Genomic DNA, 11875 nt, shown 5'->3' on the forward strand with positions numbered 1-11875 from the left:
AATTTGTCCAAGAGCAGAATCTCCAATCCACTCTTCTTTTTTTTTTTTACTTTATGGAACTCACATTTTATTTTATTTTATTTTTATATTCCCCATACAATTGCAACCCCCTTATTTTGAACCCAATCCCTCAATATTTTGAAAATATTCAAAGATAAATACTTTGCTAGATTTTTTAGAACTTATTATATGTATTTCACTTATTTTAAAATTAGAAGTTTATCAGAATTCCATAGCTAAAATTACCAATAATTGTTTTTCACTGGTGATTTGCTGAATTTTTAAGGAATATATATGTGTCAGTTTTCTTTCCTGTTAATTTGAAATAATGTGGGATATAAGTCTGTACAACTTTTAAAAAGAGTAGCGGCATCACATTACTGTAATTATTTGCTAATATTTAATTGTCCAGTTGTTTCCTATTATGTAAGGTAAATATTGACTAATAGACATTGATCCTAATGCCCCAGTTCCCTTAACAAGCCTCATTTGCTTGTATGGTCTTCTCCCTGCTGCTGTTGAGATCCCGGCTCCCAGAGTCACTTGCTTTCCTCACTGCAGCTTCAGATGAAGAGGAGGAATCAGCTGTAGCCAGGCCTGCACTCTCCACCATTGGATGACAACACTGCTCTGAGACTTTAAATCATATTATTTACCCTTTCAAGTACACTTTCAAGGTCAGTTTACCTTTTTTTTCTTTTTTTTGTTTTTGTTAATTTAGTTTTTATTATTGAGTCGTAGGATGTGTATTATTTTGTAGGAGAAAGGCAGTTATCAAATAAGTTTCTGTTCGATGACACATTTGGAATTGGGGAATCTGACATAGAAGGAACAAATAGATGTGTAGTGGCCAGTAGTGTAATCACACGTGTGAGCCTGGAAGACCAGAGTTCACAGCAAACCTAAAAATACTGCTTGTTTTTAAGAGAACACAGGAGAATTTCTAGAATATTTTCATTTATGTACGAAAATACTCGCTGAGCGCATCAATTAGATACATGCAAAGACACAAAAAGCCAATGGCAGAATTTCAACAGAAAAAACTCGAGAATCTCACTTGTGCTACCATTGTTTACATGGCATAAGACAATTTTGCTTAGGGAGTGATGGGGGAGGATCTCAAAATGTGGAAAGTGCTTTTAAAAAGAATTCAAATCCTGTAGCTGACAACTGTTTCTACTAAGTGTCCTGAAGAATTTAAGGCATCAGAGCACTGGGGGCCCTTTAGGTGCACAGATCAGTGAGGTTGATAAAAACCTGTTTTTGTTTGTAACATCTGCTTGTGGGGTTAAATAGGCATAAAGCTACTCATGGAGCTAAACAACTATTTAAAAAACACTTTTCTTACAGTTGGTTACAGCTAGTAGAACAAATAATTTTAAGTTTGATACTTTAAATGGACAGTGTAGGGTAAGGTAAAAGGTATCAGGCTTTTCTGCCCTCCCACCATCAGGAGAGATGATGGATCCTTGGGGGTGGGGGGAGGGAGAGGGGAGGGGGAGAGGGAGGAGGAGAGGGAAGACTTGCTGGGGGCTGGGAGGCCTGCCAGCCTCCCAGACCCCAGCACCCCTGTCTCCTGTGTACCGGGTCAATCCCAATAAATACCTGCAAAAGCCACTGAGGACTCTGACTCCTCCTTTACCGGGTCTGCTGGATCATACAAAACCTGCACTGTGTGTCATTCCTGACCTTACAGACAGCATTCTCTTTATGTCTTAATTTCATTTTTCAGGAGAAAGTTTGTTTCTTCAGAAAATTTAAAAAGAGCAGATGAACAAATTATAAATCTCTTATTTGTAATTTTACCTATTTGTATGTATTGTGATTTTTATGTGTTGTATTATATATATGTCTGCATATAATATTGCAGGTATTTATATTTACAATAACATAACAAACAATCTGGGTATTCTTAAGATATTTATTTTTTTAATTTAAAATCTAGTGCATTTATATACATTTTAACTTATTTTAATCATATATATAACACAATTGGAGGTTTAACTTTATTTTATAAAAAGGGAAAAATATATTATTCATGCCACGTAGAATATGGATATTTCTCTTTCATTTTTATAATTTTGAAATATTTGTTGTTAATTTTCTAATCTCATGAGATTATGAGATGGTTCCTTCCACCCCCAAGCTTCTTAGCAACTGCTAAAGCTCACGTTTGGGTATCTACTGTCATAAAATTTGACATTTTAGTCTATATAGTCTTTTTTTTTTTTAAATCTCATTCCCTTAGTTTGCTTGAACTCTCGTCTGACACAGAGTGGGGAGTAAATGAGATACAGTCAGCAGTGGAAACTCTTTGTGTGGGAATGTTGAGTGTCATCTGGTCACTGGCTCTCTTTCTTCTGACACTGTCTCTGAGGCCAGTCACACATCAAGGGCCTCCTCATCTCAGAGCAGAGGAGTAAGCCCAGCAGAGCCAGCACATCCTCGCCGTGTTCCTGCCCAAGTCTGTCCTCCAGCTGGTGAGACCCCAAGGCAAACACACAGGTATGATCAGCCAGTGTGGGTGTGTGACCCTAGCCCTGCTGTCAGGCTGCTGGGCAGGGAGGGATAAGGTAGAATATTCTCTAAGGAAGGTTTGTGACAAATTGGGAGCATTTGGGATTGTTGCTGGAAAGAACTGACTTTGGGATCCATGTCAATTTATATCAAATATGAATTTTATTCTATAGGTTTAAAGAGGAATGGATCAGAATGGAAAAGATGAAAATATTTACTATGCCATATATGATCTGTTTAATCCTTAAATGTTTTGAGGAGTTTTTATTCTTTTTCAGACATTATACATTCATGTTTCTGTTCTCTTACCTTGATTGTTACTACCTAACTGCTTACCAATGAATGATCCAAAGCCTATATATGGTCATTCTAAATCATAATAAGGAAAGTTTTAATGTTTGATGTTGATTATTTTTCTATCAAAATAAATCCAATTTTGTATTTACAAATTTTTTTTCTTGTTTTCAGACATTCACTTAAAAATAATTGAACAATAACCAGTTTACTTGAAAAATATCTGACTTTAATGCTAGAGTTACTTTGTAGTTTGTCCTTGTGGTAGAAAGAATATTTATTAAAAGATAAATGATAGAGTATGTATTTTATCATTATTTGGTGATTTTTCAATTCAACTTTCCTTAGATTACAAAGTAATTAAATGGCAAAATTTTAAAATATTTTAAGAACCTAAGATTCAAGTCTTTTTGAGAACACAGCAGTTAACAAAACAGTCAACCTTTTCAATAAATGCCAAAATCATGTTTTTTGAAACACCTTTTCTCCTTTTTATTCACTATTTATTGATTGTATTTCTAGAGGAAAAAGGTTAGAAGTGTTTCTGTAAGTCTAGTGTAGGTAAGAATTGTATTTTTGGATAAATATAATCTAATAAATGAACCACACATATAACATTGAACTAAATATCTCATCTATTAATATACTATCAATTCTATAAATACTGAAATAAACACTATTATTAATGAGCTATCTGACCTTGAGAATATTAGTTATAATTTTGAGGCTTATTTTTCTCCTCTGTACCTTGAAAAATAATCATAATTATATAGCAGTGTTGTTAGAATTACAAGTTAAACCTCACTTATTTAAGGTTACTTTGAAGTTCCCTTTCACTGAATCCAGAGATTTTTTCATTTTCTTACACTTCAAGGAGCATTTATGACTCCAGTGACTAATGATAATGTTTAAGGAACAATGTATATGACTGAACCGGGTCTGGCAGTTGTAACATGGCATGTTGGTGAATTTGTCAAATTGGAGTGTCTCCTTTGTAAGGAGGTTACTGTCTTCATATCAAGTGTAGTTGCCACCTGGGCTTAAAACCAGCACTAAGTGATAAAATATAATTGTTAAAAGGAGATAAGAATCTTCAATTTTAGGTGAGTGTGAACTATTTCAGTTCAATATTTTTCACAATGAATTCAATTATTTAAAATAACATAATATGATATGTTTATAAATTGTACTGAAATATTATTTAATTGTGTAGGGCCTCTGTTATAAAACATTACAAAGAGAAATTTTCAAAAAAATCATTTTCTTTCTGTTAGTCTCCAAAGAATGGTTACTTTACCTCATTTACTTCAGATGTCATTCTATTATTTCATGAGGAAGGCTTCCATTTTTCAGTGTTATTAATTTTGCCTACGAAACACAAGAGTTCTTGCACTGTTTTTGCCTTCAGCCGTCAAAATGAGTGAGGACAGAATGATACACCGGGAGTTGAAATCGCCCACTTCAAAGAAACAAAAGGATGAAAGAGACCCAGCTCACAAAAGTGCAGGTAAAGTTTATTTCTTGATTTCTGAAAACATTATAATGTTAGGTTAGAAAAAAAACCTTGGTAAGTTTCTATACATACTTCATGTTGTGTACCTGGTTCTTATAAATTGAGGGGTCTATGTAAATGTAATATCGATGAGATTACTGATCACAGGAAATAATGATATTAATTTTAGTTTCTAAAATAAATTTCCATTTGTCCTAAGTATGAGGGCTTTGCTCTGCTCAGTACTTACTATAAATTTTGCTTTTGACTTTATGCAGATTTTCCAAGGCATGTCATAGCAGTAAATTTGGGAATAATATGCCTTTTACTCCTGCTGAAAAGCACTGGCTTAGGATATTTATGTGAGTATCAGATGCATATTTCTCATGAGAAAAATGAGCCAGGATGAAAAATGAGATATAATTACTGATCTCAGTTGGAACTCTGTAAACTATAAAAATGTTAGTAGGCTATGATGGTGTTGATTCTGATGATTTTATTATTTTGTTATCAGCTTCCATGTCACAAATGATAGCATGCCAACTGTAATCGCACAAAAATTTTGCTAACTTTTTATAAGTTTTTTTTTCCATATAACCATAGTATTGGGAGAATTTTTATTTCAATATTACATACTTTGTCATACACACTAACATCATGCTTAAATCATAAAGTATATCAAACTTGGTTTATTCATCAGTTTTGATATATTTCCTATGACTTAAAAACTTTTGTACAAAACACTTTCAGTATCTTTTTCTTGATGTTTATTAGTTTCAGTTTTTCAACAAATAATTTTGAGTTTTTTTCTGTGGGTCAGACATGACATATTGCACCAAAAATGAATAAATGAATACAACCAGTTCTTAATGAGCTCATTTCAAAGGGAAAGTTTTTTTAATGAGCACTTTTTAATAAAATTAATAAAGTATTATTAGAGCTGTGATGATGGCATGAAGATATCAGATGAATAATACCATCTAACATCCTGGGTCAAGAAACATTCTTGTAAGTGATAATAATTGACATGGTATAAGGACAATAGGGATTATTCAGGAGGATCAGGACAGAGAAATCTCATCTAGGTGGAGAACAACACAAACAGACACAGGTTTATGTGTTAGGAGAATGACAGGTTATGGTTAAATAGGAGAAGAAACTATAAATAGGTTTGACTGGCTATGCAACTTAAAAAAAAATCTTTCATACCATGATAGGAATTTTAAATTTGCCTCCCCACACTGGGAGATTTAACTGAGGGAACAGCAAGGCTCATGTCGCATGAGCTTATCGGGATTTTGGGAAATTTGGTCTGAGTAGATTGGTAAACCAGGATATAGTTCAGTGACCAATGCCTATCATGAAAGAAGTAATGAAAAGGGAGAACATATATGAGAAGTATTTTAAGATACAAAGTTGCAGGATATACATTTGATTGAATGAGAATGGGGAATGGGAAAAGGGAATCAGTGATAACACTTGCTATCAGGCTTACATACTCCGCTGAATATATTCTATTGAATGTTACAGAAAACAGAAGAAAAACATGAGACTGTTTATTTGTTTTTTGTGTTAATACAAATGATGGTTGAGAACATTAAGATATTGTGCAGTCATTGCTAGATTTTTTTCCAAGAAGAGATTGAATTTGGGTGAATGATGGTAGTGGTAACATAATTAGAAGTGAAGTTCTCAGGTATAACAAATCTCCAGGATTAAAAAAATGGTATACACTTAAATAGCCACACACATTGTTTTAAGATTTAAAAGAGATCATTATTTCTCCAAGAGATTTGAAGCTTTTTTGATTTGCATATTAGAGTTAGCCCTCTGAGTACTTTTCCCAGGTATTTTCACAGAATTCTTTGTAAATTGATACCAAACACAGAGCCATGTCTCCTTGTTTAGCTCTGAATGTAAATGCTAAATAAAATACTGAACACTAAGTTTTTTTTTTTTAAGATTTATTTATTTATTTATACAAGCACTGGGTACAGTCAGAAGCGCGGGAGGGTGAGAGAATTCAGCAGAGCCAGAACAGGGAGGAGAACAGGCAGAAGGACCGAGGTATACTGCTGAGGGGAGCAGTGGGCTGCAGGCGAGGTCTGTGCACCATGTGGGACCCTTGCGGATGGCCGGGGATGGAACCGGTGCTGCAGAGGCTACGGGCAGCTTTGCAACCCAGCGCTCAACCTCTGTGCCACCAGGGGAGGCCCAACTGTGGAATTTTTAATTGGAGGATATAGGGCATCAATTTCAGCTATATATTCTTTACTTTATTCCATATTTTATATTTTCTGTTTTATGAATATCGATTAGTACTTTATATATTTTAAAAAACAATGTAAAGCAGGTTATTATTTTATTTAAAATTTTTTTTTAAATGTGTGACACTTCAAATTATTTTAACATCATAAACATGAGGTTTCTGATCATTTTTCAGTTAATCAACATCACTTACTTTGCTATCTATCTAGAAGTAGAATAAATGATCATAATAATGTGATCTATTAAAGCTACTCATTTAATTTTATAACATGCATTCAAGTTTTCCAGAGCTCTTGTAAGTGTGAAAATGTGAATGACCCAGTAGGAAATACTGACTCACCAGAAGTTTGTACTCATTCACATTTACCAATTTATACAGGTATGTACTGAATTCTTAAGCTCACAGCTTACAGATTATGTTTTTTATGGAATTATCCCTTCCTATCTTATTTTTACATGTAATTTAAAAACTTTAGTTGGGCTTTGACAGGAATTTTCATTTTTCTCATTTTTTTAAATCAAATCCATTTTCTTTTATAATTAATCTGATGCCTGGATTTTCCAAAGTCAGAAGCCCCTATTGTTTTGCCACATTGAATTGATTTTTAGAATGCTTTTCCCTTGAGGGAGGACTGCTCCATAGCACTGAAGACTATTTGTACTTGAGAAACCAAGATTTCTCAGTGTATTTTAACAAAGGTCTTGGTCTATGAGAGACAGTCACTGGCTTTACAGTATTATGTACAGAGTTTGCAGAGGACCCACTCCTAACATACACACTTTTGGGATACAGAGAACTCACCTGTCCTATGGCCATTCACCTCTAGAAATCATGAAGTCGTTTAAATGTACAGGTGTCTAAATGGCTTTGGGATTGAAAATCATACTGACTTTAGTTTTCAAGATAAACAAGTTCCATTCCATGAAATATCCATTAATGAAATGTGCATTATTTTGAGGTGTGTCTCAAGATAAACAAATTCCTCCTGATACATGTCCTGGGAAGTGGTCCTGCTGTGGAAGCGACTGCTACTACTTTTCAAAGGAAGAGAAAAGTTGGGATGAGAGTAAGCAGGCATGTGAAGCCCAGGGTTCTCATCTCATAAAGATTGATGACGAGGAGGAGCAGGTATGTTTGCTTTATTAAAACTGAGTAAGACCCCTCTAGATAAATTGTTATATTAAAATTATAAAAAACACTAGTAATTCTAATTTTCTCATAGCGATTCATTCAACAAAGAATCAAATACAATTACTGGGTTGGATTGCGCAGGAAAGGAACTACGCATCCCTGGCTATGGCAGGATGGAGTAGAACTTTCCCGGAAGCTGTAAGTCTTCATCTGATAGTTTTCCCTCTCCATTTCTTTCTCAGTAACTAATTCATAGATTACATGGATAAATAGGAAAAGGAAAATTTGCTTTAAGAATTAAGGTATGTGCTTAACACCATTTGATACTATTTCTCCAATGCAAATCTCAGAACCCTAAATAATCAGATCTGAAGAGCATTCATTCTTCCCATATTTTATAATTGAGGACCTTCCAAACACAGTAAAATAATATTTATATTTTCCTCTTGTGTCTTCTATGATACTAATTGTGTTAACAGATTTGTAGGACATCAGAGGTTGCTGTAAGAACTTTGTTTTTTACCCCATAAATGTACTGAGAAACTATCAGAAAGTTTTGAGCACCAGGGGGCAAAATCAGGCCCCCTATTTTTTTTTTTTGAAGATTTATTTATGCATACAAGAGCTGGGGCACAGGCCAGAGATGCAGGGGGTGAGAAGATTCACCAGAGACAGAGTGGGGAACAGAACAAGCAGACTGACTGAAATTCACTGCTGAGGGGAGCAGCGGGTGAGTCAGGAGAGGTCTGCTTTGCCATGTGGGTTGCTCTCTGGGTGGCTGGGGATTGAACTTGTGCTGCAGAGGCTGCGGATTGCTTCATAGTGCTGTGCTTAACCCCTTGCACCACCAGGGAGGCCCAGGCCTCCTATTTTAAGGACTTGGCTGGATTGACTTTTGACATCAGATTGTGTGGACATTAAGGGTGGGATATAAATTGGGATGTAGGGAGTTGAGCTGGAGTCATCAGGTGAGAGATGATTGCTTGATGGAGACTGGCTGAAGAAAATGACCAGATTCTATACATTTTACTAAAACATGTGATAGAGAAATTGGGGATGGTTCCAAAGTTTTTGGTCCAGTAATGATAAGACTGTTGTTGTCATGAATTTTGATGGGGAATTTCTGGATTTGGGTTTTAGAAATAAGTTTGATTAACCTATTTAACATTTGGATCTCTGTGTTATCACAGGGTGTTTTGGTACGTGATAATGAAATTACAATGAGAAGTCTGTGTAGGGATGAAAATTTGTTTCATCTCAGTGCTGCAAGGCTGGAAGTGATCATCAGGAAATCTAAGGCCTGAGCTCTCCCAAATGTTTAAGATAATGTTAAAATAATGGGGAAACAAGGGTAACCATGAAACATTACTGAGGAAATTGGCTAAAGAGACAGGGGAAAAGTGATAAAGAGTATATAGGATAATAACCTTTAAGGGCTCCTGGTGGCCTAGGGGTTAAGTCTCAGTGCTACCACCATGATCGCCCTCGGCAAATCTGAATTTGATCTTTGGCCAGGTTGCTAACCCACATGGCGCAGCAGACCTCTCTTGTCTTGCCTGCTGCTCCCCTCAGCAGTGTAATTTCAGTGGATCTGCCTGTTCTGTTTCCCACTCTGTCGTTGGTGAATCTTTTCACACCCACCCCCAGCCTATACGCTGGTTTTTCTATGCAAAAATAAAAAAAAAATTTACAATAGACGAATAATTATTTTTTTAAAAAAAGTTCTACTTTTTTATTTATTCTACTGAAATAAAATAAGTAGAATTTCAATGGTTGGTGATTTCTTACTGACAATTTTGCTACTTGAAATTATTTTTACTGTCATGCTCATTTGGCAAATTAAAATTAAATAACATTTTCTTCTGTATATTATAGCCTAAACTTCAAAATCTGTATCCCCTATATTCACTGCTCAATTTTACAAAATTGTGGTACTGTGTTTGGTGTGCAGGTATTAGGCTCAGTGGGTAAACATGTACTCTCATTTAAACACATATCAGCCCCTTCTATGTTCAAGGACAGACTAGCATGGGAGACACATACCCTGTACATAGTCATCTGAGTCACAGGAAACTGGAAATATTTTTATATTTAGTTACCTCATGTTACATAATAGATTACTATATTTGCTACTTTCTAGAAATTTCAGTAGGCTCAGAAGAATTTTTCACATGTGCATGTCTAATCCTCAGATGTATCCTTTTTTTTTTTTAATTTGTTTTTATTTATACAAGAGCTGGGGTACAAGCCAGAGGCGAGAGGGTGAGACAATTCACAAGAGACAGAGTGGGGAGCAGAACAGGCATATCTACTGAAATATACTGCTGAGGGGAGCAGCGGGAAAGACAGGTGAGGTCTGCCATACCATGTGGGTATTTCCCTGGCTGGCGGAAAATCGAACCCACACTGCAGAGGCTGCAGACAGCTTCACAGCACTGCACTCAACCTGCTGTGCCACTGGGGAGGTCCAGATGTATCCCTTTCTATTTGAACCTTTGTAATTCTTCCCTATCTTATTATCTTTGGCAATATTTCCATTCACTTTAGACATAATTATAGTTTATAAATTTATAGCTATATATCTGTCACAGGATTTTTATGTTCATTGAACTAACTATGCCCTTACATTTTAACTTTGTGGTTATCAGACAAATCCTAAGGAATGACTCTTTACAACAAATATGTTGTTTTCTGATGCAGGAGTTTTCAACCAAGTACCCCCGATGCAAAATGTGGATACATCAAGCTAACAAATATTGCTACTGCTGCTTGTACTAGAGTGTTTCCTTACATATGTGAAAAGAAATTTACCTGTCTTAATAATTAAAAGAAATGCTGTAATTCAAGTAAATATATTTATTCTTTATTAACTGTTAGAAAGAAAACTTTGGGGTATTCATTAAAATTAGTTAACTACATGATTTATGAAAGATTATGGTATCTAAAAAATACCTGATCAAAGATAAAAAAGTATTTTACATGTTGCAAGTATACATTAAACATATAAAGTTCTTTTTTCAGAGGCAAACATCTAACCAGTTTCTAGGTATCAGCAGAGAGATATTCTAAGAAAGTACAGCCATGTACATGCTAACTGTTAAACCAAATGTTACTTGACTATACATAACTTTTGTGGTTACTACTTCTTTGGTATTTTATTTAGAATATGTCAGCAGATTGAGCCATATCAGCAGATAAGGAGCTGCCTCACTTTTTAGAAGCAGCTGCATGTCTTGCACCAAATGGAACTGCCAACATTTACTTAATGAGTTTTATTTAAAAGCTATAAGGTTTGTCACAGAATGTAATCTTAGAAAATACCACAACGAATAGCACTTAATACAGTATCATTTGCTTTAGAGCTTATCTCTAAGGTATATCTCTAGCTGTGTAACTCCTGTGTCAGATGTTTGTACATTTAAATTTTGATATCTATTTAGTAATTATTCTCCATGAGACTGCACACTGTTCATCTCCCCTGCAACACTCAAGAGTGCCTGCACCTCCCACCATTACTACCACAGTGTGTTGCCAACCTGTTTGATTCTGGCAATAAAATCTTCACCAATTAAAAGGGATGTATGCCATTTAGATTATAACTCTGGTTATTTGTTAGAGTATGTCTATATGGTATTTGTTTAAAGTATCTGTTCTTGTCTTTGTGGGTTAATATCATGAATGTAATTTTGAGCAAAATAAACTAGACACAGAATAGTTCATTTTTTAAAATTTCATTTCCACTGATTTATAAATAGTATAGTTACTTACAAAGGAGGGAAGAATCTCTTTAACAAATGGTATTGGGAAAACTGACAGTCACATGCAAAAGAATGAAAGTAGATCATTTTCCCTTACCATCCATATAAATTAATTACAAATCAATTAAAGATGTGGTATAAGACCTGGAACTATAAAATACATAAAAGGAAACTTAGTGATACATTCTACAACATTGGCCCTGTGTTTGCGGACTCAACTCTAATGATAAAAGAAATAAAGAAAAAAAAACAAATGGAATTATGTCAAATTAAAATGCTCTGCACAGTAAAAGAAACTATTATTAAAAGAAAAATATATTCAATGGAATGAGAGAAGATATTTGCACATAATTCATACAATAAGAGGTCAACATCCGTGATACATAAAGAACTCATCTTTTTTAAGAATTTAGG

This window comes from Talpa occidentalis, unplaced genomic scaffold (genome assembly GCF_014898055.3).
Source record: "Talpa occidentalis isolate TD23 unplaced genomic scaffold, MPIMG_talOcc4v2.1 talOcc4.16, whole genome shotgun sequence".
Classification (NCBI taxonomy): domain Eukaryota; kingdom Metazoa; phylum Chordata; class Mammalia; order Eulipotyphla; family Talpidae; genus Talpa; species Talpa occidentalis.